This window comes from Hippopotamus amphibius, chromosome 4, assembly GCF_030028045.1.
Source record: "Hippopotamus amphibius kiboko isolate mHipAmp2 chromosome 4, mHipAmp2.hap2, whole genome shotgun sequence".
NCBI lineage: Eukaryota > Metazoa > Chordata > Mammalia > Artiodactyla > Hippopotamidae > Hippopotamus > Hippopotamus amphibius.
In genome coordinates this window covers 156,216,387-156,236,446 of record NC_080189.1, presented here as the reverse complement: position 1 = coordinate 156,236,446, position 20,060 = coordinate 156,216,387, and the positions used below count along the sequence as shown (strand labels likewise).

Sequence of the window (20,060 nt, the reverse complement as noted above, 5' to 3'; positions counted from 1 at the left end):
ACAGGTAAATCCCACCAATTGACATAACCTGAAATTCCCCGTTAGAAGTTATTGAAGTCTTACAGAGTCAGTGTCTCAGCCCTTACCTGGATTGAGGCCCCAAAATGTTCAGGGATCTGAGATCACAGGGCTCAGTTAGGACTGAGGATATCCAGGACTCAAACTCAGGACTGAAACCACCACATGATTTGCTGAAGTAGCATCGTTCAAGGGACCAGGAAAGAACTCACACACCATCAGATGCTCTCTAACTCCTATGCCCACTTAATTTCTTTGGACCAAACCTTGTTCCAGAGCAGTCCTCAGGGCAGCCGGGGATCTGGGAAGCTGCACATACTGTTGTAGTTATCAGTGAAACTCCAGTTGATTCCACCTTATTCCAATCCTTGGTTTTGCTGCTTGTGGCCTTGGGATAGTTATTTAACCTCTCTAAGGCTCAATTTCCAAAAGAGAAAAAGGGAGTTTGTAACTGTCCCTACCTCATACAGTTTTGTGAGCACGACATGTAATTTGGCAGTCAGATTCATTAGCAGAGTGCCCTGCCCTAAGGCGGTGCTGACGTTCGCTAATATATTATACTCACTCGTCGGCTTCAGGGAGCAGATGCCTGAGAGCAACAACTTCCCGCCTTTACCTTCTGTCCCAGGATCTGCACTAGCGTCTCTACAAAAGGCCATGCTCGTTTTAGATCTGCCTAATGCCATCCATAAACTAGGGATGTGAAACCCCATTCTTAGGAGAGGCCTGCCCACCCCGCATGCCTCCAGGACCAAGGCTGACAAATATAGCAGAAATTACAGGCATCTGATTTAAGGCTACGTGTGTACACTTTGCGTGCGCCAAGCCCCAAACCCTAGTTCTGTTGCTGCATCAAAGGGCCATCTCTCTTCCAGACTCCAGGCCCAGAGGAATCAGCAGTTTGGGAGACAGCCCCCTCTTATTTTTAGCCTTAAAAACCCAAAACCCAACATACCAGCGCTCACCCAAGCGTCTGTCACAAGCTGTTGTTTGATTTGGGTTGAGAAAATGACAGACTGAGTTCTGCACCAAGAACAGAAGGGGGGAAAAAAGAGGGGAAAAAAGGGAGTTTTATTTTCCCTCCACTGCCAACCTCCATCCCCCCTCAACTCCTCCCCTAGGCCTGGGTGGACCCTGCCTGGGTAATCGTCCCCTGCTATATTTAAAAACCACAGATGTGTTTGGTAGAGACTTAATTTCGGGATCGCAGGCGGCGTCTCCTGAGGACAAGGGGAAAGCCGGTGCTGCGCGCCCGCCTGCCCGCCCTCCCCGCCGCTGCCCGGAGCTCTGGACTCCGCGGAATCCAGGTCAGGACGCGCCGCCGTCTTGGAACTGCCGCTGGCCGGGAGGTGCCGGGTGCCAGGCTCCAAAGATTGGGTGGGTGGCCGCGGGCTACGGGTTCCGTCCGCATTCGGGCCTGGGGGCCCTCTGGTTGCGAGAGGCAGCCTCGGCTTCCCCGCTGCTGGTCGGGAAGCTCTCTGAAAACTACCCCCATCGGCGTGCGAGGATAAATACGCGCTGCTTGTGATTCCGTGCAGCTCTCTCGCTCCCCGCTGATAGGGTGACGTTGGGTTTGGAGGCTTGGAGATTGGCTTTTTGATTTGGCTTCTTCCTGCAGCTTAATGGGCAAAGCTCTCGGCTCGCCCAGAAACCAGACCCTCCGCGCGTCCCCTCCGCGCGCGACGAGGCCGAGACAAGTCCCGCGGTGACGGCGTGCGAGGCGGAGAGCCGGCGCGCTCCCAGCCCCGGGAAAGCCCCGGCGACGCGACTGCAAGCCCGGGGCCCTCGGAGCCGCCGGGGCGCGCCGGGCCGCTCGCCTTCCTGCCCCTCCCGGCAGGGATCCCCCCGCTGCCGGCGGCCGGGACTCCGGGCCCCTTCGGGGCTTAGTCCCGAGTCCCCGCCCGGGGTCGGGGTGTTCCGGGGGGTCTTCGGAGCTGTTCTCCCGGCTCCTTACACCGGCGCCGAGGGACCCCCGCCCCCCCTCCCCAGGCCGCCTGCTCCGGCCCCAGCCCTCGCGTTCCGGATGCGCTGCCCCGCAGCTCCCTGAAAGCTGCTAGCCCGCGAGCCCGGCCGGGGAGGGGGGCGGCGGCGGCGGCGGACTGACATGCCCCGGACGCGGCTGCGGCCGGCGGGCAGCCCGCGGGGGCGATGAGCCGCTGCGGCCGGTGAGGCGCCCGGCGGCGGGGGCATCGCGCACCTTCCTCACCCCCCCTCACTTGCCCACCCCGCCCGAGAGACCGAGAGGAAACGGTGAGTGACGGCCTGAGCCTCCTGCCCTTCCCCCTCACCGGGCGGCCGAGGCCGGGGAGGCAGAGGTCGGGGGGTTGGGGATGTCCCCGTGAGGGTTCCTGCTTGTGAATAATGGTGTTAATTAAGTTCTTTCTCAAGATCATTCGTATGAACTGTCTTCCTGCGGGTTTAGTGTCAGAAGAAGTGGGGGGGGAGGGTGCCCCGGAAAGTGTGCTGGGTTGCGTTTGGTGCTGGGGGCGGGGGGCGTTCTGGCGGAGTGAGTGTCCACCGGGGGGTGCGGGGGGCAGCGCAGAGAGAGATGCCTGGGCTTGTGCGTGCAGTCGGGTGGCGGGTTTGCCGGGTTACCCGGCGCATTGGGGAGGCTGAGTGCTGCGTTCCGTGCTGGATGCCTGTGTGCATGTGTGTGCGGGCTGTGCCAGGGCGTGTTGTGCTCCCGAGGTGGTGAGCGCCCGCCGGGTTCGGGGGGCTACGAGGGGAGCGAGTTACCCCCTTGGCGCGCGCCCGCGCATACACACGCACGCGCGCACCCCATCCTCGGGACTCCGCCGCCGCGGGTCGGGAACCGCAGCCCCAGCGCACCCGCCCGCCGCTGCCAAGGGGGCGGGGAGGAGGAGGGTTTCTCCCGGCCTCTGTTCTCCCGTCCGCGGTGGTCTGGGCGGGCCGGGGCTGGGGCCGGGTGGAGAGAGGTGAAGTGTGTAACTACCTCCCCCTAACCCTCCCTCTCCTCTCGCCTACACACCCCTCACCACCACCACCACCACCACCACCACACACACGCGCGCGCGCGCACACAGCCACAGGCCCTCAGGCAGAGGCTAGCGTGCTCCTGCAGACCCTGCCTGACCTGCCCCGAGGACCCCAGCCTTTGGAGGAGATGAAGAAAGCTATTTGTTCCGGGGGGAGAAAAAAAGCTATTTTTCCTCTTTATTCATTGTGTTTTATTTTTAACCGTGGAGGGAGGGGATGGGGGGTGGGGGTTAAATGGAACAAACGCCTTTAATGCAGTGCCATAAATTTACCCGCTCCCTGCCCGCCTGCCTGCCGCCTCTCTCCCTCTCTCTTCCTCTCTGGCTGTGGCTCTCTGGCTCTCGCTCCCTGGCTCTCTGTCTCCTGGTGATTAAAAAACAAACCCTGAAGGTTTGGTGGTTCGGTCCCCCGGGCAGAAAGATTAAAACTGGGGCTAGTTTATCAGAAAGGCAGGCCGCAGCTGGGAGCAAGACTCCAAGCTCCTGAGTGTCAGAGAAACACCCCAGGCAGAGGGAGTTGTGGGTAGCCATGGGAGCACACCGGCCTACTGGTGGGGCACGAAAGGGAAGCCTCTGGGCCTCGGGGGCGACCTGGTGACTCGCAGCCGTGTGTGATTAATCTTCCGCAGCTGTTGTGCCCCGTCCACTTGAGCTGAGCTCTTGTTTACCTCGATTTTCAAATATAGCTGCTGCGCCCTGCTCTCCCTGACAGAGGGTGATCAGCTCACTCCCTCTGGGCGCCTGTCCTCCAGCCAGTCCTTCTTCTTGCTGGCCTCACTGGATCCAGGTTTGAGAGCAACCTGCCCCTTCATGCCCTGCAGCTCTCCATGTGAGGACGATTGAGGATCAGAGCTGGGGGTGACCAGGTGTGGCCCCCGCTCCCCAGCCCCTCACTGCAGTCTGCAATTTCCTATCTGCAGTCTGCGCATACCAGTCCACTCCACAGCATCCTTTTCCTTTAAATAAAATATAGATGTGGGGTTGAGAAGAAGCAGGTGGGACCTACAGAACTGAACTTGGTTAACGTGGTTCTCAAACTTAATAAAAACGGGAAGGCTGTTCATGCGGTTTGCCCTACCTGGAATGCTTTGTCGTTCTTCCAGCACTCCTAAATTCCAACTTCATCCTTGCCTAATGTACTCCTGTTCAGCCTTCAGCCCTTAGTTCATTGGTGACTTTCTCAAGGAAGCCTGCCGTACCTCCCTGAGTAGGCCAGATCCCCTTATTTTCCACACTTATAACTTAAACCTATTATTTTGAAGTAATTTAAAGATGCACATTCAATTTATTTATGATTGAGTAATGCCAGTTACGCCTCTGGACGGTAAGCTGCATGAAAGGAGGAAAGATAGCTGGTGTTTATTCACATTGTATCCCTTGGGCCTGGCACTGTGCCTGGCATAGAGGAGCTACTCCGTCAGTGTTGGGTGAATGAATGTACTTGGAGGCATAAGTTACCTCTCCTCTCTGCTCCTGCTCCTCTGATCTCTACTCGGGTATCTCTTGCACTGCACCCCAGAGCCTCCTGGTCAGAGAAGGAAGAATAGTGTTAGCAAACTGACCCTATAAAAAACACGCCCTTCCCCTGGGCTTCTCCCTGGGCTGGGACCCTGAAGCCGAGGCAGTATCCTCTTGTCCCAGCCCTGCCCTGTCCCTGTGCAAGGCAGTCCCTTGTACAGTCCCTGGCGTAGTTGCTGGTATTGTCCATGGGTGGTCATTGTGGGCATTGTTTCTCAGTTTGCATGGTCAGTCACTGCCCACAATATGGATTGGGGGAATGTGTCACACATCTTGGCTTCTCTTCAAGCTACCAAAGTCAGATAAGAAGAGAGAAGAATTCCCTTTGCACTCATGTCTGGTTGTTTTGCTTAGAAGTTCAAACATTTGATGAGGTTCAAAAATACATTCGACTCCAAAAGAGAAAGCTTTCATTTATTCATTTGAACAGTGATTTATTCAATAAATAGTCAACAACCTACTCTGCCAGGCATATGCTAGGTACTGAGGCAAATAAAAGAGAGTGGTCCCTTTCCTCATAAACATACATTCATTCCAGCAGGAATAACCAACTAGTGAACATACGATTAACATATAAAGTGATTCCTTTCAGTGGAGGGTAAATCCCAGGTGCAGTGGAAAAAGATCACTTCTCAATGGGGGCTTAAGGAGAACTTCTAGGGACAGCTAATTCTAGAAAGACAGGATGGGGAGGAGTTGACTTTGGTGAAAGCAGGGAAGGGAGAGGTGGGGGAGAAAGTGCTTTGAGTGAAGGGATCAGTAAGCAAAGGCCTTAAGTGGACAAGAGCTCTTCCAAACGACTGAAGACTGAGGGTAAAATTCAGGGAGATGAGTTTAGAGAAGCTCTAGGGGCCAGACCTTGAAGGGCTTGTACTCGATGCTAAGGATTTCCACTGAGGTTCCAGTGGGGGCTTAGGAAGATTTTTAGTGATGAAGTGCATGGTCAGATTTGCGTTTTAGATAGTATGTTGAGACTAGAATGTAGAAAGAGGGAGGCAGGGAGTTAGGGGGTTGTTGTAGAAACCCAATGCATTGTCATCCTGATGACCTGTGAGGGAGGGTTAGGGGGTTCCTTTTTCTGTTTTAGCATACAAACTAGAGCTGTCACTCTAGGGAGAAGTTTCTCTATTTTCTTTAATGAGATTGCTTTATGTTTGGTTGTCTGTTTTTTTTTGGATGCATACTCTAAACCCAGCACTGGGTAGGGAGCCTCAGGGGAAAGGAAAAATGACTCCAGCAGATGTAAGACACACTTCCCAGTTAGCTGAGCTGCCCAACAAGGTGGACCCCCAGAGATCTCAGATCTCAGGCAGGAGGATAAATGGTAAGAAGGATTTAGATCCATATTAAAATCCATAGAGACTATCAAACAAGACCTCTAGGTAGGAAGGATCATATATGTAAGTATATGTATATTTTTTTTATAATATGGAGCGTGAATAAAGGCTAATTTCCAAATCGAGTGTATTCAGATGTGGTATACAGAGTCGTGTCTACTAAGAAAACAGCTCTTGGAATGGGCCAGGTAGCATTTACTGCCTTGATATCTGAATGGCAAATAATGCTTTCCTGGTTGTGTACAGGACGCTGGCTTGCGTAGGGACTGGATCCAGAAGTGGGACTGGAAACTGTAATTCCTGCCCTGGCTTTCATGTGGCAATCTCCAAATCACTTCACAGGAGAGGACCTCCAAGTCACGCACCGCTTTGTTCATCCTAGAGAATGAAGCCAAACAGTGTGAGCTTGGTTGACACTCTTCCTTTGCACCCTGATCTCCCAGCTTTGTTCCTCATCCTTACTTGGCACTGGTCTCACAGTAAAAATGGCTCTCCCTTCCCTTCCTGCACAGTGCCCCTCCTGCCCTGCCCCAAACGCTTTCTTTTTCAGCATTGAATCCCCTCCTTCTAACTGTGAGCATGCTCAACAAACCCCATCCTGAAAAGAATATCACTTTGTTCAATTCCTCCCCCGTCATTTTCTCTTCCCATCTTGCTCTCAACAGACTCTTGAAATTTTAGAATAGACATCTGTATTTCCCCATCACTCATTCATTCACTTAGGCCCTCACTTTCTCGCTTTTTTCTACCCTCTGCCCAACTGTCACCCACCAAGGACTTCTCATTCCCCCAAATATAATAACTTATTCCTGATTCTCGCCAACCCCCATCCGATAAGAATGATCATTAGTTCCTTGAAACTTTTCCTTCTTGGCTTCTATCACACTGAACTCTCCAGGTCCCACTAGCTATCTAGGTGGTCCCTCTTCCACTTCCTCTCCAAGATCTTCTCCTCCCTCCCGTTTTTCCCACTCTGCCTTATCCCTCAGCATCTCCCTCAGTGGTTTGTGCTGTTACTCCTTTGTGGAGAGTTCTGAGTCAAGGACTCTAGCTCTCCAGGCCCAGCAGCTTGATTCCAGCCACTTATACAATATCTCCTGTAGGATGTCCCATCAGCCCCTCAAATTCAATCTTTACTAAACTGACATCTTTGTCCTTAGGAATTGCTCTTCCCAACTTCCCGCTTTCTATTGATGGTACCCAGCCAACCTCTGGACACCCTGGCTCAAAGTCCCCAGGTTTACCTTTGGCTCTGTCCCCTTGTTCTCCGAATACAGTAGTCCCCCCCATACCCATGCTTTCTTGCTTCTTGGTTTCAGTTACCCGTGGCCAACTTCGGTCTGAAAATATTAAATGGAAAATTCCAGAAATAAACAATTCATAAGTTTTAAATTGCGTGCTGTTTTGAGTGATGAAATATGGTGCCATCCCAGGCCGCCCTGCAAACCCCATCAGATGTGCACGATCACTTTGTCCAGCGTATCCCCGCCCGTTAGTCACTTTTTAGCCAGCTCAGTTATCAGATCGACTGTTGCAGAATCGCAGCACTTGTGTTCAAGGGACCTTATTTTACTTAATCATGACCCCAAAGCACAGGAATAGTGATGCTGGCAATTTGGGTGTGCCATAGGGAAGCCACAAAGTGCTTCCTTTAGGTGAAAAAATGCAAGTTCACCACTTAATAAGGAAAGAAAAACATCCTATGCTGGGGTTGCTAAGATCTATGGTAAAGAATGAATCTTCTGTCCATGAAATTCGGAAGAAAAAAGAAATTCATGCTAGTTTGCTGTTGCACCTCAGACTGCAAAAGTTACAGCCACAGTGTGAGATAAAATGCTTCGTTAAGGCATTAAATTTGTACTGTAAGATATTTTGAGAGAGCGAAAGACTACATTCACATAACTTATTTCAGTGTATTGTTATAATTGTTCTATTTTATAATTAGTTATTGTTGCTAATCTCTTACTGGGCCTAATTTGTAAATTCAACTATAAGTATGTATGTACAGGGAAAAATGTAGTATGTGTAGAGTTAAGTACTATCTACAGTTTCAGGCATCCACTGGGGGTCTTGGAATTTAACCCACGTGGATAAACGGGGACTATTGTATTGCTAATGTCTGTTAAGTCCATTCCTCTCTTCTCTATCTCTACTGCCACTACCTCAGTACAGATTCGATGACCTCTTACATAATAATAATGATAATTATAATAATTATTATTATAGCAGCCAACATTTTTAGGTTTGCAACAGAATCAGCTACTCTGTTGCAAAGTGCCTAACATTTTTTTTCCCATTCAGTCCTTACCATACCTGTATGAAGTAACTATTGTTATGATACCATAAGAAATAACTTTATAACGTCTTCCCAACTTCATTCTCCCCGTCCTTCAATTCATTTTAGCAACTGTTACAAGATTCCCCTACTGAAACACCATTCTAGGCTTGTCATTTTCCCATACAAAAAGGCTTGAAGGGCCTCCCATTTCTTGCAGCAGTCCAACTCCTTGTATTCAAGGGCCTTGGTGGCCTGGTTCATCACTCCACTTATAGTCTCACTTTTTACAGTTCTCATGTGGGCACTTAAGTACCTGTCCTTTCTTCTTCTGTGCCTTTGTTCATGGTTTGCCTTTCACCTGTTCTTCAGGGTTCAGTTCAAATGCCTCTTTCTGATGGGAAGGCTTTGTGGAGAAGCAGTCTCTTATTCTGAATTTAGATAACACAGCATCTGTTTTTCAAGAGTCCCTAATTATTAAAAAAATTTCTTTTTTTGCCTTGTGACTTACCTTCCCTCCTGGACCAAGTACTTTTTCCCTTTCCCGCTCTTTATCACATGATGCCTGAAACACAGTGGGTGTACAATGAAAAATGAAGAAGTGAATAAATGACCTACCTCACTTTTGAGGCAGGTGAAACAAGGTCAAGAAAGGGAATCTGTTCTATTTATCATAAAAGGAGCCAGTGATGGAGTCAAAAAATCAAACCAGGAGTGGGCAACATGGTATCATAGAAGACGCATTGAACAGGTAGCGAGAACATTCTGTCTTAGTTATTATTGCTTCTGACAACTACAGGCAAGACCCACTTCTGCTGTCTGGGCCTTGCATTCCTTATCCTTAAAAAAAGGCTATGTTGGATGTGTTGGCTTTTAAACTACCTCCCTGACCTGACAATTCTGTGTTCTGTGGTCTGGTTCCACAGCCCATAGATCACCTGCTACTAAGAATATTATTCATGCTGACCACATCTTTTGTTTCAGAAACTTCCAACTGCAATTTGAAGCCCCCAGGCTGTCTGTTATCACATTGGGTCTCTCGAGGTCAAATGACCAGCCAACCCAACTATCTGGATGTCTGGCATCCTGAGCTGGTTGGGGTTCCTGATGGCCTGAGCTTGGCACTCCTGTGTGGAGTCCCTTCCCACTGCGACCCTCTGGGGCATTCTCAGAATGACTGGTAGTGCTCGGTCCCCAAATGCTCCAGACAGTTCTGTCTCAATTGCTGTGCTTCTACTTTTCCTTTTCCATCCAGGAAGGGTGTGTTCAGATCTATGTGGACTCTGTTGAGAGTCTACGTGGGATCACTTTGTCCAGCAGCTTTCCAGAGGCTCTGCTCACTCCCTACCATACTACTGTACTCTCTTCCCGAGGATTCAGGAAGAGTCTTCTTGAGTCTGTGCCTTCCAGCCTCTCAGAAGGAACTAATGGGGGTATCAACTTTGAGGGGAATCATTAGAGGGGTGGGGAGAGAGCACAGCTGCCAGGACAACAGCTGGATCTGCTGGGAGTCCTAGGAGTCTGCTCCTAGCACCCTCTCATGAGAGGAGGGCCCAGAACACCCCTGGAGTTGAGTGCACAAGAGAATCCCCCAGCCATGTGTCACTGAGAGAATTTTGAGTGCTTGCCCAAGTCCGTTTGCTCTTCATTTGGGCAATGACATGACTTAATCCCATATTTTAACATTTAAAAATTAAGAGAAACTAAATGGCATTAAAATACATCAGCCTCCTAGAGAATGAGCTGAGGAAAAGGTACATAAAAGCAGCTGATCACCAGCTTCCCCTTGATAGGTAGGCAGCAGGGCAGAGGGATGTCAGCCCGCTCTCCGTGGATAATTCCAAAAGATAGAGCCCGAGTGGTTCTCTCTGGGGAACAGGGAGGGGCAGGAACACTGCCCCCTCAGGCTGTCCTGGGCCCCTGACCCAGCCCTGATTTCCTTTGAGTAACAGAAGGTGTTGTCTCTTGGTCCTTTCTGACATGATACTTTTTCAGGCTCGGTGGAAGGAGACCTCTGGCAGTCGGAGGACCAAGGTTTGGTTCTGGCTCCATTATTTCTTGGCTTGGAAACTCTAGGCAGTTAACTGAGCCTCTGTTTCTTTAGCTGTATGAACATCCTCATGAGGATTAAATGAGATCATGTGAGTGAGAAGGCCTTTGTCAACTGTCGGTCGGTATTTGTGAAGTGAATAGTGTGCTGAAGGTTGGTTATCATGAGGCCACACACTCTGGAGGAAAAGTAAGGTGCCCATGAGAGGGTGAAGATGGAGAGAATGAAATGTGTTTAGAAACAGCCTCACAACTGCCCTCCAAATACTAAGGTGCTTTATTTTAGTTTAGTTTAGTTTTTTATTTGGGCATAGTTGTTTTACAGTGTTGTGTTAGTTTCTGCTGTACAGAGAAGTGGAGTTCCTGTGCTAGACAGTAGGTTCTCATTAGTTATCTATTTTATACATATTAGTGCATATATGTCAATCCCAATCCCCCAATTCATCCACTAAGGTGCTTTCAAATGAACAAAACTGCCTGTTTGCTGAGGTCATTGGCTTTAACCATTTACCTCTCTACCGCAAGTCCCAGGAAGCTTGAAGTCTCCCCTCGCAGGTGCATCTTTCCAAAAACGCTTACTCCTGCAGAGTGAGCCTTGATCTCCTCAACAAATACTGACCCTCACTCTGCCAGGCTCCCGTCAAGGCCCTGAGAGTACTGTGGTGAACAAAAAGACCAAGTTTTCCACTCCCGTGGAGTTTATATCCTGTGATAAACCAGTGAACACGCAGAGAAGCAGTAGTGATTTCAGCAGTGCGTGTGCTCTAAAGAAAAGGACGAGTGGCGTGACAGAGTGCCGAGGGGAGGGATAGGATGGTATTTAGGTACGATGAGGGCAGGAAGCCTCTGGGAAGGCGGCATCTGAGACCCGAATGAGATCAAAAAGTGATCAGTGGAGATCTTCAGGGTAAGGGTGCTCCCAGCAGAGGGAACAGTAAATGCAAACGTCCTAGGGCAGGCACATGCTTGATGTGTTCTAGAAACTGCAGGGAACTCCACCACAGCTGGCGTGGAGTGTGGCGGCAGGAAAACAAAGTGGTGGGAGTTGCGGGTGGGAAGTTAGAAGTTAGGAGTCAGTGAAGGGTGGGGAGCTCTGCAGGAAGAGAAGGCTGCAAAGAATGGCATGATCTACATATCTGCTTTACATTTTTAAAAGACATGGTGGCTGTTTTTCTGGAACATAGACTGTAACAGATGTGGCAAGATTGGCAGCTTTGCAGTCGTCCAGGTGAAAGATATAATATTGAACCTCCAGTAGCTAGAAAAGAGTGTGACACGCGTTTGGCACCCAATCAACTTGAGAACACATCTGGGCAGAAATGATCTTCAGAGAACCTACAGCTGTGATGGGCACATAGTAAGTGCTTGACAAATATGTTTTCATGAATCAATGAGCAGAATCAGGCGTTCTTGTACTCAATCTAGGATTTGAGTCCATCTCGATATTTTGGATCTTTTAAAAATAATTTTTACTTTTCTAGCTGGCAATATTTTGGAGGGGCAGTGCATTTTATGAGTTCATTTTCTTCTGTGTAAAACCACATTCTCCTTTGAAATAGAGATGAGAAATCTGATTCCACCCCCTCCAGGGGCTGTTGGGGGTGGGGTGGGGAGGAGATGGATATTCTCAGTCAGTGTTTATAATTTCTAAAACCCTGTGCTCACATTTGGATACCGATCTTGTGTACTTTTCTGTGCACTTCTCCACAGCAGGAACCAGACCTGCCTCATCACTGCATCTCCTGAACTTATCACAGTCTGGACTATTGAGCCAACAAATGGTTATTACCTTGACTAGACTAAGGAGCATTCTGGTGCCTTGGTGGAGCTCTAAGGCCTCCTTGTCCTCTTGCTGGAGAGCCCAGAACTCTTCTGGCCTCATTTGTCTCAGTCATAGGACGTCTCTAAAGCTAAACAGGTATCCAAGTTCGATGGATTTATGTTGAATTTTTCAGCTCTCACTTCTTCAGGCCTGGAGATTCCTGAATTAGGAGAAACCTTGCAGGACCAGTGGGATGACGAAGGTGCCTGATGTGGTTTGGTCCTGGCTGTGGCTCTTCATCCCTCTTTCACCATCATCTTCTGTTTTCAGTTGGTCCTCAATATGTATGGATTCTACTTTTGAAAAAGCTCTAACCCCCTGCCTCCGCTCAGCAGGTCTGCTCTCATTGCCTGTGTTCAGGTTCTGATCACGTCTCGCTCAAACACCACAAGAGTCTCCCAGCCCATCTTCCTGCCCCTAGTCTTTCCCCACTTTCATCCACTTATCCAGTTTCCGCACTGTCGTCAGTCTAGGTCTCCATCCAAAGGAAAAAACAATGATCTTGTCCTTCCTGGGATTAAAAAACTTTCAGTGGTTCCTTGTTACCTCCAAGGTAACGCCCCAGTTCCTTGGCGGGGCTTACGAGGGCTTCGACAAACTATTCCTCACTTATCTCTGCAGCTTCTCTCAAGAGCCCTGTCCTTCAGATACCCTGCTCACCATTCTTTATACAAATGCTGCTTTGTTGAGGCTGACGTGTACTTTAACATGGCTTTCTCTTACCTTTGTTTGAGGTGCACTGGCTTCAACCCAGTTAACCCCTATTCATTCTTCAAATCCTAGATCTAAAGTTGCCTGGTCCATGAAGCTGGCTCTGACAATCCCAGGCAGCGCTTGACCTTCCTTCCTTCGTCCTGTCTTGGCACATTGCACATGCTTCCAAATCTAGGACTCATTTTGTTGTAATTTGGTTTTCTGTCACTGTTCTCCAGTGAAGTGTGTGCTCCTCAGGGGGGGATTACATTTTGTTCATATAACTCAAATTGGAGAAACCTTGCTCACAGCATCCCTGACAGATGGGATGCTCCATTTGAACACTGCCAAGAGTGGGAGAAATCACTGGCTATTATGCCTTCTATTTTTGCATATTTATTCATGTTTCTATTCATTCACTGAGTATACACTGAGCACCCACTCTATGCCAGGTACTGATTTAGACACTGGGGATATAGAAATACCAAACAGATAAAAATGTCTACCCTCTAGGAACTTTCATTCTGATTTTTTTGAATATGCCAAAAAAAAAATGAGTTAGGTAAGAAGCAGAGTAACCTTCTCATCATAATTTGGTGAAAGTTGCCCTGCGCCACATGGACTGGGTTCCAAATGCGTGCATGTATAAATGAATAAACGAATTACTGAACAAACAAAAATGGCTTGAGGAAAAGCATGGACAAGTCAACATAAGCTATCACCTACGAAAGAGAAAATACTTAGAAATATGTCTTACTGAAAATGGGTGAGTAGCACCATCTTCCCATGTAGAAAAGGGAACTCTGGGTCTTTTCTATTTCTTTAGTAAAAGTGTAAATTAAGCAGACAGCAGGTTTAGGGAGAAACAAAGGAAAAATCTATTTATATGGGTAGGGAGTTGATGCTGACTGTCTTTGGCAAGGTATGAAAGAAGTGAGAGTCCAGGAGGGTGGGATGTTTATCGAGTGTATAGAAAGTCTTTGTGCTACCTATTTATGAGTCAACTCATGATACACTAAGAGTCCTTCTTTTGGTCCAAAGAAAGTCCCTAATGATTGGAATTCCTGAGATGCAAATGTCTTAGTCAAGCTATGTTCCTTTTCTTCTCTCCTAGGATTCTCAACCTTGGCTGTACCTCAAAATCAACTAAGGAATTTTTAAAAGCCTAAATACCTAGACTCCACTCTCAGAGAGTCCAAAACTTAGGTCTGGAGTAGGATCCAGATATCTGTATGTTTTAGAGATCCAAAGTTATTCTAATGTACAGCCCTCTCTAGCATGTGATCCTAGTTCCATTATTGCCTCCAATGTGGAGGATGACTTACGTGCAGGTGTAGATCCAGCAGTGCGAGAAGCAGAACTTGAATTAGGTGGGCAAAGCCCTTTCTCTTCCTTTCTCCCTGGCCCCCTCTCATGGTTTGTGACTCTCCAGATCTGTCAAGGACTTACAGAGGGCAAAGTCCTCTAGCTTCCACAGAGTCTGGTAAACCTTCAAATAGAATCAACAAGCCTTGGAATCAGAGAATTTTAGAGGCAGAGAGGATATTAGAGATCAGGTCCAATCTCTTAGCTCTATCAGCTGAGTGTGATCACTTGCTAAAAAAAAGCCCCTACATTGAGTGGGAATCCCTGAGAGAGTTTCTCTAAGAGTGTAGGAGATGGACATGTAGACAGATAAGCCCAAGTTAATGTGACAATGTGTCACAAGTACTTCTGTGGTCATCAAAGTCCTAGAGGAACACAGAGGAGAAAATGACTCATTTGGAAGGTGGAAGAAGAGGGCATTATCAGGGAAGGCTTCCCGGAGGAGGCAGAGGTTTCTAGGGCCATAGGTTCTTAACCTGAGGACTCTAGATTCTCACCCTATTTTTCCACCATCCCTTTTAGATTTTGGCATTTGACGTATGAAGTTTCATAGCTCAGCTGTGACACTTGCTCAGCTAGTAGACCTTGGGTGAGTTATTAATCTTTGGGCGCAAGTCTCCTCGTTTCTAAAACAGATAGCACTGCCCGAATCATTGTGGATTCCTTAGGTATTAAACAGCATCTATAAAAGTACCTAAAGCAGTGCCAGTCATAGAGTAAATACTCAATGAATAGATCTGATTATTGTTGCTGTTGTCATTTTTAAAGTCTTTTATTTATATACAGCATGAGGAGAATGAGGCCTGCTGGTGATTCCTCTTCGTGTGTGGTAGTGCCTGGGAGAAAGTCAGCAGGGTTTTACGAAGTTACCATATGGCTGGGATGTCATTAGGGTTTGGAGCTTCAAGGAAGGCAAAATATGACAATTGCATGAGATCAGAGAAGCAAAAACAGTAAAATACCAACCATATCATGTATTACTGCAAGGTTTTCGATATTATAAAGCCCTGCTGCACTGCAGCCACTGTCTACAAGGTTTGAGGCAGCTGTGCAGTGGTCGACTTGAGAGCTTAGAGCAGAACGAGAAAAAGACAGTATTTCCCATGACATCATTGTAGTCAGTTATGCCCATAATTCCTTTCTCGTCTCAACCCCTTATCAGAAGATAAATGCTGTAAGGTTGGGAATGTGGTGTAGCTCGTTCATGGCTGTACACCCAATCACTAGTACAGTGCTTGGTCCAGAATGGGCATTCAAAGAGCAATTGTTTAACAAATAGGTTTGATCCAAGGTGCTTTGGGTAAATCCAGAATGTAGGCTCTCCTTGCCTTTTGGGGGTCCCCTTTTCCTACCACCATCCCTTAACTTAATCTCTTAACCTCTGAGGTCTCCTTGGGAGTCCCTGGCTCTCACACTGCCCTGGGCCAACCTAACTTAAATGTGTGCCTTCACTTCTTTGCCTTTTGTGAGAGCTGGCCCTGCCTGCCATCAAAACATTTTTGACTCAAAGGAACTATGGAGATTATCCAACCCAATACAAATTTTCTGGTTGAGGATGCCAGAAGAGGTCCACTGGCCCTTCAGAGTCTCCTAGCTTGTTGAGGCAGAGCTGGGAAGAAAGTTCTTGCCTCCTGATTTCAGATTTGGGTCTCTACCACTGCTCCAGGCTGCCTTGGAGTATGTACAGACTCCAAGCTTGTAGCGAGGGCTCTACACTCAGAAAGACTCACCCCACCTCCCCAGGCCCTTGCTTATCTGTAAAACAGGTATGATGATAACATTAACTTTTTCCCTCTGAAGATTCAAAGAGGTCATAATGCACGAAAAGCAGCATCATTATATTTTCCTCCTTGGATCCAAGTTCCAATTGTGGCAGCCAAACTACCTAAGCAGCCGAGGTCACATCTTTCCTACTCTTTGAGAGTGCCGGGAATTTAGTTCCTGTGTTTCTGGGAGAGCATTGCCATGGAGAGGACTCTGCAGACTCTCATCCCCTGTAGGCAGAGGAAGTACAGGAGAAGATGCAATGTTCTTGGACTCGGGTGACACTTCAGATCCAGTGCAGCCTGGCTGCACCTAAAACTTTAATGTAAATTGGCTGTGACGCCTGTGCAGGGGCCCAGATTTAGAAGCAGAGCAGGACGAGTCTACCCAGGCTGGTGACAGGCCCAGAGCAGCGTTCCCATTGGAGAAAGTGGAGGGCGTAGCAGCAGGGAGAATTTGCTCAGTCTGGCCTGGTGGCACTGTTTTATTAATGATCTGGAAGAGCAGAGGAACGGTGACTTTAATTAAATTTGCCAGTGATATTAAAAGATGTCAGGAGCCACTGCTGAGGACACAGACACCTTGCAGATGGCCCCGGGGGTGTTAGGAAAATAATCCAGGAAAAAGATGAGAGGCCATGGGATAAGCTGAGGGGGCAGAGGGTCATCCTAAGCAGACTATACCCTAGGCCCACCCTCTTTATCTGTGTCTGTTCTGTTCCCAATAGATTTCTCACTGATCTTCCTGCTTTGGTTTTGTCCCTCTTACAGCCCTCCTAAACCCTTTAGCCAAATTGGTTTTTCTGAAATACAAGTCAGACCATGTCATTCTCCTGTTCAAAATCCTATCATTGGCTTTTCACTGCCCTTAGGATAAAATCCCATCTTCTCAGCCTGGCATATAAGACTTGCCATGAATTGGGCCCTCCCTCCACGTCCAGCCTCATCTTCTGCCCCTCCTGCCTCACACTGAATTCCCTATAATCCTGTGCACACAGCAGGCTTTTCCATGGCTCCGTGTCTTCGGTTGGGCTCTTCCCTTTTACTCAAATGCCTTTCCCATTTTCTTTTTCTTTCTTTCTTCTTCTTCTTTTTTTTTTTTTTTTTAACGAAATCTCACCCATGCTTGAAGCCTCATTTCAGGGATCACCTCCTTCAGGACGCCTCCCTGAATCCCGAGGCTGGCGCAGTGCCCGCCTGGTGTTGGCAGCATTCTGCCCGTGCCTTCACTGATGATGGGAGAAGCGCCTGTGCGTGCAGCTCTCCACCCTGCTGGGTGCTGCCTTCAAAGGCAAACCTTGGATCAGTTTTGTTTTGCTCACCAGCATCTAGTACCAGGCCTGGCAAATCACAGGCGTTTGTTAATGTTTGTCAAACTGAACCGATGGGCAGGAGAATATTTGGGTGGGAGACGGCCTTGGGCAACCAGGACACCCCCAGGAAAACTGGGGACAGGGTAGCTCTACCAAATGGTGGGTCTCCCCTGTGAGGGGACGTGGGGCAGTCCTATTGCTTCTCAGTCTACAGAAGACTGGAAGCTGATTGGGGCTCGTGGACGTTCTGCAACAGATTGGGGCATCCTAGTAAAGTGGAGTGGTTAAGACTGTAAATTTTAGGTCATCTGTGTGTGAACTCCGGCTCTGCTGCTTCTTTGCTTTATACTTTGAGTAAATGACTCAAATGACTTAACTAAGACTCAGTTTCCCAAAATGTAAAATAAGAATAAAATCTCATAGGGTTGTTATGATGATGAAATGGGATGGTACGTTATGCATACAATAAGCACTTTTAAGTGTTAGTTACTATCATTTATATCTTCCTTATTTGGGGCATTCTGGGGGTCTCAAGCTGAGTCACCTCCCTGACTTAGGGCTGATTAAGAGCCTTTTGGAACCACCAAAGATCACTTGGGTCTCTGAGGGATGCAGTGCCCCCCCCCACGCCCCCAGGAGGTTAGGATCTGTCTCAATTAGTGTCTGGGGCCGGGGCAGGTAATGGCACAAAAAGATGACCATTGGCTTGTTATCAGAGATGTCCCCTCTCCCTCTAACTTCTTAGGCAGAAACCATCTCCTGGCAGGGCTGGAAACAACAACTGGGCATCCACAGGTTGTTTTCCACCTTCGATTCCAAAAACTTGATGCAGGTAATTCCTAGCCACCTTCTTGCCTTGTGTTCTTTTATCCTTCCCTTCAATTCATTTGTTTTCTCAGGGAACAGTCTTTCTAAACCGACCTCTGATTCTGACCCCATGATCGTATAGTCCCCATAAAAACCTGTAGGACCAAGGGGAGTAAAGACCACGATCCTCCTTAATTCTCCAGGTGGGTAAGATCAGTGGGAGTCCTCATCCTCCGCTGACCAGGATAACTCTGCTACCTCCATGTTTCATGTCCCTTGACTGCAGCAGGCCAGCCCGCTTCCCTAACCTGTGGAGAGCCCACCCCTCTGGGCTTGGCCAGCCATGCGGCTGCCACCGCCTGTCCCCCTGTTGGCTCTTGATCAAAGAGCTGCTCCAGATGGGCCCACCTTCTGTCTCCTCCTGCGTGGGGCTTATCAGAAATCACAAAGTATTGGGTTTTCAGAGGTCAAGGCAAGGAGCCAAGCTCCGTCTCTGTCCACATTTCTCCAGCAAGGCGAGTGCCAAGCCTTTGAGTAGGGTCTCTGTGCATCACAGGTTATGAGGGCTTTTTCAGCCTTTGAATGTGGCTGCCGAACGCCTTCAGGCTCTCTAGTCCTCCGCAGTCATTGTCATAGCCTCTTCTCTTCTGAGTGAGGTCACAGCCCTGAGCACCTGCTGCGATGACCCTGGGTCCCTGGACTAATGGGGAATGTGGGTCCCAGCAGCTGGCTGCCATCCTGGGGAATACAAAACCAAGGTAATCCACAGAGCCCTTTGGGAGGACGGCCTTCAGGATTACAGTATGCACCAGGGTGTGCTGTGTCCCAAAGGGAATTTCTCTTTGAGTACAAGTCTTAGGAATTTAAAGAGCTCCTACATAGCCTCTAAAATCTAGTCAGGATTTTGTCTATGAGATCTATTTTTTTCTACAACAATGGCTATACTTCAGATTGTAAAATGACTTTAAAGAAGGCTGATTTCTGAGTGTGTTCGTTTGCTCAGGCTGCCATAACAAAATACCAGAGACTGAGTGGGTTAACAATAGAAATGTATTGGGAGGCTGGGATTCCAAGATCAAGATACTGCCCAATTTGGTTTCTGGAAAGAAGTCTCTTCCTGGCTTGCAGATGACCGCTTTCTCCCTGTGTCCTCACAAAAGGGAGAATTCTCTCTCTCTCTCTCTCTCTCATCTTTTTATAAGGCCACCAATCCTATTGGACTAGGATCCCACTCTTATGACTTCATTTCACGTTAACTACCTCCTAAAAGTCCTATCTCCAAATAGAGTCACATCGTGGATTAGGGCTTCAACATAGGAATCTGGGGGGTGGGGAGACACAATTCAGTCCATAGTACTGAGGAAGCCTCCCCTAGGGCCACATTTAATTATCCCAAAACATATGTTTACTGAACATCTACTAACTATTTAGGATACCATGATAAACAGAATAGACATAGTCTTTGCCTTTATATCATTCATAGTTTAATGGATGAGTTAGTCATTAATCACATAATCCTATAAATACATATGTAATTTCAAAATGTTATAAGTGCCATGAAGGAAGTAAAGAAGGAGTTGACCATTTTTAGGGTGAAGGAAAGTTTTTCTGAGAGAGTGACTCTCAAGCTGAGATCTAAAGCATTGTTAAGAGTCAGGATACAAAGATGCAACAGTGATTTCGGTCATGGGTGATGTTATGGGCAAAGGTCCTGAGGTGGAAAGTAATTTGGTGTACTCCAGGAGCTGATATGGCCTTTATCGTAGAAATGCAGTGAGAGGGACAGTGACAAGAGATGAGGGGGAAGAAGAGGAGGAAGATAGCTCAGGCGAGGCTTGGCAGGTCATGGTAAGGATCCTGGTCTTTATATTAAGAGTGTGGGGGAAACGCTGAAAGGCTTCCAACAGGGGAGTGAGAGTGTAGATTTGGGTTTTAAAAAACAGATGACTATGGCTGTATGAGAAGATGGAGTAGAGAACGGTCAGAGTTGGAGTGCGTTCAGTGAGAAGTTGACTGTAGTAGATTCATCTGGTGAGGAGTAACGGGGGCTTGGGCTGTGACGGTGATGAGCGAGATGGGGGGGAGAGTTGATAGGGTTCAGTGC

General features: G+C 48.2%; 1 protein-coding gene across 1 annotated transcript in view; it reads left to right on the top strand.

Annotated features, from left to right (window-relative positions):
- Positions 1 to 2,168: 2,168 nt before the first annotated feature.
- Positions 2,169 to 20,060, top strand: part of SLC8A3 (solute carrier family 8 member A3) — a 151,115-nt gene continuing 133,223 nt past the window's right edge. Inside the window, exon 1 of the mRNA XM_057733427.1 lies at positions 2,169 to 2,268. The gene's annotated coding sequence lies outside the window, so the exon portion shown is untranslated. The remainder of the gene's footprint in view (positions 2,269 to 20,060) is intronic.